This window comes from Lactuca serriola, chromosome 8 (assembly GCF_051521515.1).
Source record: "Lactuca serriola cultivar US96UC23 chromosome 8, Lser_US96UC23_V15, whole genome shotgun sequence".
Lineage (NCBI taxonomy): Eukaryota > Viridiplantae > Streptophyta > Magnoliopsida > Asterales > Asteraceae > Lactuca > Lactuca serriola.
The window spans coordinates 194,006,003-194,012,925 of NC_136415.1; the positions used below are offsets into that span (position 1 = coordinate 194,006,003).

A 6,923-nucleotide genomic window follows, 5' to 3' on the forward strand; every position below is an offset into this window, starting at 1 on the left:
TTAGAACTTTGTTAATTTTGAAGCAATTTTGATTATTTGGTATTTGAACTTGTTTTAATATGGGAATGTTAAGTAATTTTTTAAGAAAAATGTTTATTTTGAAGTTATGTATGGTAAATAGAGTTATTATGAATATTTTTTGCAAAAGGGTAATATGGTTATTTTTACATCTTGTTCTGTCCAGTTCTATTGTTACCAAACAATTTCAGACAACTTGTTCTGTTCTGATCTGTTCAGTCTTACCAAACACTATACAAATTATTTGTTCTGTTCAGTCGAGTCCAGTTCAGTTCAATTCAATCTAATCCAATGGAGTTCAGTCCAATCCAATCCAATCCAATCCAGTTCTTCTGCCAAATGGTACCTAAGTTAACTAGTAATGCTAAATAGGAGGGAAATCAATCAATTCATATCTTTCTAGATTTAACACCCTAAGAAGTGCAAAGGAATGAAAAAACTTTTCTAAATGTAACACCCTTCCAAGTGCAAAGGTGTAGTAAAACATTGAGATATTGTCGGTAAACGTTGTTTTCCTATTAAAGCACAAATACGATCAAATACTTGGGTGGTTGGATGAGACAAACTCATAACGTCGCTTTCTTGATTTATGACCACACGGCGTTGCTTATGAGTGGTAACTACCTCACAAAGATGATTAGATGTTGGTGGCGAGTCTATCCTCAGGAGGAATCTTTCTTCCTTTCCTTTTTCCATACATAGCTGCCTCACAAGATCATGGACTTTACAACTACTGACATCACCCGTAATATACCTTCTTTCTGCAATTACAAGATTTCTCTCAACTAGATCCATCAGGTAGCCCTTGGCAGTTTCCTCCAAGCTTCGACTTCCATCTTCTTGTAGAAATCCCTCAGCCATCCATAACCAAAGCAACCCTCGTGAACGGACACTACAAGAAGTTTGTAGCCACAGATGTTTACTCCTTGGTTCTTTTGCTAGAACTCCTGCCATCACAACCACCAAAAAGCGACAATCCATGACAGTTTTTTGCAATTTTCTTTCCAGGTTCAATCAGCCATTTGGGACAATCATATCCTTCAAATACCTTCTCACACAACAACTTCCAACTTTCGTCTTCTGTCAAATGTTGTAAATGATGAATTAGTCCATGTGATTTTGCATGCCAAGCAACCTCAGTGAGGCGACTAGTAAGCAGAATTCAACTTCCACTGTTATGGTCAGGGAAAAACAACTCCAACTTATCCCATCCCTCTGTACTCCAAATATCATCCATGACAATTAGATATCTCTGACAGTATAGGCTCTTGTGCAACATTTTATGAAGCTGAGAGTCGGTTGCTTTTTCAAGCTCTAACTGATCATCTATGGATGACAAAACTTGAATCAACAGATCCCAATTGTCATGTTTGGGAAACAGTGACCCATCCACGGACGTGAAAATGATAAACAACATAGGGATCAGTGAACACTTTGTTAGCCAGGGTGGTCTTACCTATTCCACTCATACCCACAATAGAGACCACATTCAGTTGCAGCTTTGAATCTTTTCTTCAGTTTTCTGACTTCTTCAAAGTTGCGTACATCTTGGTCTTCATGGTTAAAAATGGTTTGGATCAAGGAACCAAACTCTTCGTAAAGCAGTTGGAATTGAGGCCTTTCAAATAAAATTGATGGGTTGTTGATCATTGGAGTATATCAGTTGCTTCAACTTTCCCATGAACATTTGGACACTTGTGTATGCCATCTTGTTTCTTATTCTCTTGAAGAACAGTAGTGGTCTATATTGAAGTTTTGAATTAAGCCAAACAGTTAAGATGAGTTTTGCAGATTATTAGGACCCTTTGAATTTTCTTTGTAAAAATTGGTTGGCTCTTGTCTGCTGGGATTATGGTCCCACCAATCCGAACACCACATACTAATTTTCATTTAAAAACTTTTCAAGGTCTTCTTTTAAATTATTTTTTCTTCATTCCATTTCCAATAATAGTTTATACTTTTATTACCTTATATAAACTTATAAATTTAGAATATAAATAGAATCTATGGACTTGTAACAATTTTTAATATATCTCCACAGCTGATATTAATATATTGGATACTATTAGAAACATATAAATAAATAATTTTTACGTTAAAAGAGTATAAACTAAAGGGTTGTTTGGCAACCTCTAAATGATAGGCTCGTATGATTTAGAGGCTCTGAATGAAAATATGTCCTAAATTGTTGTGCTGAATAATAAAAATGACTATTTTACCCTTCTATCCAACAAGTTTTAAAGTTGACAGGTTCTAAAATCTAATGATATATAAGCATTTTTCTTCAAAAGGAAGAGAATTCAAAGTTTTTACAATCAAATCAACTTTAATATCTACCCTTTCTATAGAAAATTCACAAACTAGGATCAAACATCCAAATCAAACCCAAAGGAAACCAAATCAAGCTTCAGTTAATAATCGAGATGTGGTTATGGTCATAAAAGGCAATCAACCTGTGAACATGCTTCATTTGCAATCCCTTCCATTTAACAAAAATCTCCAAGAATATAATATCTGAATAAATAAAGAAGAAACATTTTGTACAAAAGATTGAGTTTTTATAATAACTGAAAAGAGATTTGAAACGATCTCAACATGGGGTGTAATTGTATCTGGCAGCTAGATGCTTCTTAGCAAGTGGTAGACCAATAGCATTGTTTAGAAATACATGAGCAAAATTAAGATTTTAGCATTGTTTAGGGCCAAGTGCAAGAAATAGCAATGTACTTTCATTTTATTTGTGTATTATAGCATCCTACTTCTATTTCTTTTTATTACAATATTACACATCCATTTTTTTTTAATCTTATTAAGACGTTGCACTCTAAAAATTACTTCTGATTTTTCTTTTATTAGGACATTATACTTTGAAATTTTACCCAATTATAATAGTGAAAGATGCTCTATTGGATATTGGTATAATTGGGTTAGATTTTTCAAAGTAGAATGTTGTAATTGTAAAAAATGGAAGTAAGATGTTATAATAAACAAATCAAAGAAAGTACGTTGCAATTTCTTGCATACAACATTGTAATAAAACTTGTAGAAGATGTGCTTTTCCACAAATTACCAGAATTTAAGTGTTGAATCATGAATTTCAGTAAATTAAAAAGTGTTGAAAATGAAATTCCATTATATGGCATCTTATTTCTTCATATCAAAGAGTTGCATTCATGATTTTTAAAAAAAGAACACTATCTTGCTTTGGTACTAAGTTTATCAACACTATAACAAAGGTCATCTATATGATGGAAGGAAGCATATGCAGTCAACAATAATAAACTAACAGCTAAATGAAACATGTGCTCCTGATGATGCTTAATCCATTTGATTGGAGTAATTAAATCTTTTCCCTCATACAAGACAAATAATACCAGATTGCCTTATTCTTTCACTTTAACTCAGCTAAGAAGACTTGACTAAACAAAGATTCAACCATTTAAGAGAAAAAAAAAACACATTGAGCAATTAATACATTGTACTAGGTAGCAATTAGACAAATTATTTATGTACTAAACATTCATGGTGTCAAGTAAAATGTATTAATCTTCACACTTGGGTACACAAGAGGGCATTTTCCTTCCATCAATTATGATCTCAAGTTCATAGTTTCCCACATCATCTTGCTCCTGTCGTACTTTTTGAAGAGATACAAGAAGAGAAGCACCACAGTCAAAAACATAAATATACTCAAGCGTTGAAATATCCCCCAACTCAAGGGGTATCTCTTCAAGATCAACACAATTGCTCACCTGTAATTCTTTGAGACAAGGAAAGTTGATACTTGAGGATTCCCATTTTTTGATATTAAACTCTTCAAGACACAAGAATTTTAGTTTTTGAAATGGCTCCTCACCTGTTTCCCACAGGGTTCCCTCAAAGCAATTGTCTTTTAGTATGAGAATCTCAAGATTAGGTAACGATTGAATGATCGACATGTCGCTCCACAGTAGACCACACCTTACAAGTGTAAGTTCTTTCAGTGTTGCAGGGAACCTAATAATGTGATTCCTTCTGCTGTAGCCTGACCCAATTAACATCAATACTTGAAGGTAATGGAGTACTTCAAAGTCATTTTCCTCACTAGAGTAAAGAGTAGATGTAAGTCTCTTGATCCAGGGAAAACATTTTTGAAAATTATCTACCCCATCTCCCAACACCACTTTCGTAGTAACTTCCAATTTCATTGGTTTTTCAATAGAAGGAAGATAAAGTTCTGCGTTACAGGTTAAATGCCTCAGATTCACCAAATTTGATATGTTACTAGGTAAAACCATAGAACTAGAACTTGTGCTAACAAAGAGGGTTTGAAGGTTCCATAAATTGCATATTGATTGTGGGAATGATGGCAGCCAAATTTCAATGTGCCTTAAGTGAATTAGTAATCCTAAACCAGGGGGAAAACCAATTAATTTACTTTTATCTAGATGTAACACCCTAAGAAGTGCAAAGGAACGATAAAACTTTTCTAAATTTAACACCCTTCGAAGTGAAAAGGAACGGAAAAACTCTGTGATATTGTCGGTTAAGGTTGTTTTCTTAGGATAACACAAAAGAGATTGAATACTTGGGGTGGGCGGATGAGACAAACTCGTAATGTCGATTTCTTGAATTGTGACCACACGGCGATGCTTACGTGTGGTCATTACCTTATTCTGATTTCTCAATTTGTTGATTTGTTTTCTTATGATATCACAAAGACCAATAGATGGTGGTTCTATTTTTAGGAAGAATCTTTCTTCTTTTCCCTTTTCCACCGATAGCTGCCTCACAAGATCATGGACTTTACAGCGTCTGATATCACCAGAAAGATATCGTTTTTGTACAATTACAAGATTTCTGTCAACTAGATCCACCAGGTAACCCTTGGCAATTTCCTCCAAGCTTTGACTTCCATCTTCTTGTATAAATCCCTCAGCCATCCATACCCAAAGCAACCATGGTGAATGGATCTTGTAGTCTTCTGGAAACCCTCCCAGATAGAGAAAACACTCTCTCAAGTGAAGAGGTAGATGGTGGTAACTTAATGCTATTGTTTCCAGACATCCTTTCTCGTCACTAGCCATGTACGAATGGACACTGTAAGAAATTTTTAGCCATACATCTTTTCTTCTTGGTTCTTTTGCTAGAACTCCTGCCATTATAACCACAGAAAGCGGCAATCCATGACAGTTTTTTGTAATTTGCTTTCCAGGTTTTATCAACCATTTGGGACATTCATCTCCTTTGAACACCTTCTCACACAGCAACTTCCAACTTTCTTCTTCTGTCAAATGTTGTAAATGATGAATAAGTCCATGTGATTTTGCATGCCAAGCAACTTCGGTGAGGCGACTAGTAAGCAGAATCCGACTTCCATTGCTATGATCAGGGAAAAACAACTTCAACTTATCCCATGTCTGTGTACTCCAGATATCATCAATGACAATTAAGTATCTCTTACAGTATAGGCTAGTATAGGCTCCTGTGCAAGATTTGATGAAGTTGAGAGTCTGTTGCTTCCTCAAGCTCTAACCGATCATCAATGGATGAAAGAACTTGAATCAGTAGATCACGTTTGTCATATGTCTGCGACACAGTTGCCCATCCACGGACATGAAAATGATAAACAACAAAAGGATCAGTGAACACTTTGTTAGCAAGGGTTGACTTACCAATTCCACCCATGCCAACAATAGAGACCACATCCAGATGCTTTCCATCTTCAACAAGTTTGTCCCGTATTATCTCAGCATCACGATCAAACCCCACAACCATTTCTTTCTTTACTTTCTTCGATCCGATTGAATTTCTACTGCGGGAAGTTCCAGAAGATTGCATTTGAAGTCTGTCAGTTGTCAGAGAAGAGTCCATCTTCATGTTATCGATGTTCATGGTCATAAACTCTATCTTGATAGACTCGATTGATCTCATAACAACCCAAGGTGGAGATAGGGCTGAAAGACATTAGATATAGGTGAATACCTGTTGTTTCTACAGTGGACAGCGGATAGAAAGATATCGACGATATCTTCTGCCTCTTCAGCTGCAGCTTTGAATCTTTTCTTCAGTTTTCTCATTTCTTCAAAGTTGTGTAGATCTTGGTCTTCGTGGTTGAAAAGGGTTTGGATCATGGAGCCAAGTTCTTCATAAAGCAGATGGAATTGAGGCCTTTCACATAAAATTGATTGGTTGTTGATCAATTCATTATCGTTGCAGTTTATCAGCTGCTGCAACTTTCCCATGAACATCTGCACATCTGCATACATCTTGTTTATTCCTCTCGTGAAGAGCAGGAGTAGGTTAGATCCTTTTTGAATTTTCCTGGTAAAATTAGGTGGGTTTATGTTTGCAAAATAGGGTTATGGTCCCACCGATCCACCAACTCTGAAAAAGTCCAATGTATCAATTTTATAATATAATGCAGAAATAGGCCCTATGTGGTTGAGTTCTGTGAAAACTAGGAAACGACTGTTTCTTCCGATTTTCAGATGATTAGGAGTTTGAAGGAAGAAACTCATCTCAATAATTGTTTCAAGAATTTTGTCCTCTTTAAATGTAAATGATTAACTTATTGTAATTTCTGTCTAAATGAATTCAATATATATGTGTATATATTGCTAATAAATACAAACACGACGTGAAACAACTAGAAGAAACTCTACAGAGAACTTAGTAAGGTAACAGTCATAAGAGAGATTTTGGGATGTTACTTGCAGAATATAGAAAGAATGATCATTAGCAAATTCAATGGCTGTGGAATCCAGTCCACTACCACCATGCTCAAACTGGATATTTAATTATCAAAAAACATCCAAAATCCTTCGTAATGGAATTGTGAAACCCCAAATAGTGAAAAGATAAGTAAAGTAAATCGAAGTACCAAAATGTACTCATCCAAAACAAAGAATTTGACTTCGAATCGG

At 35.2% G+C, this 6,923-nt stretch overlaps 2 pseudogenes; both read right to left on the reverse strand.

The window, feature by feature from the left end:
• Window positions 1-274: 274 nt before the first annotated feature.
• Window positions 275-3,161, reverse strand: LOC145067722 (putative late blight resistance protein homolog R1A-3; annotated as a pseudogene).
• A 172-nt stretch (window positions 3,162-3,333) lies between these two features.
• On the reverse strand, window positions 3,334-6,377 carry LOC145069344 (putative late blight resistance protein homolog R1A-10; annotated as a pseudogene).
• Window positions 6,378-6,923: the final 546 nt, after the last annotated feature.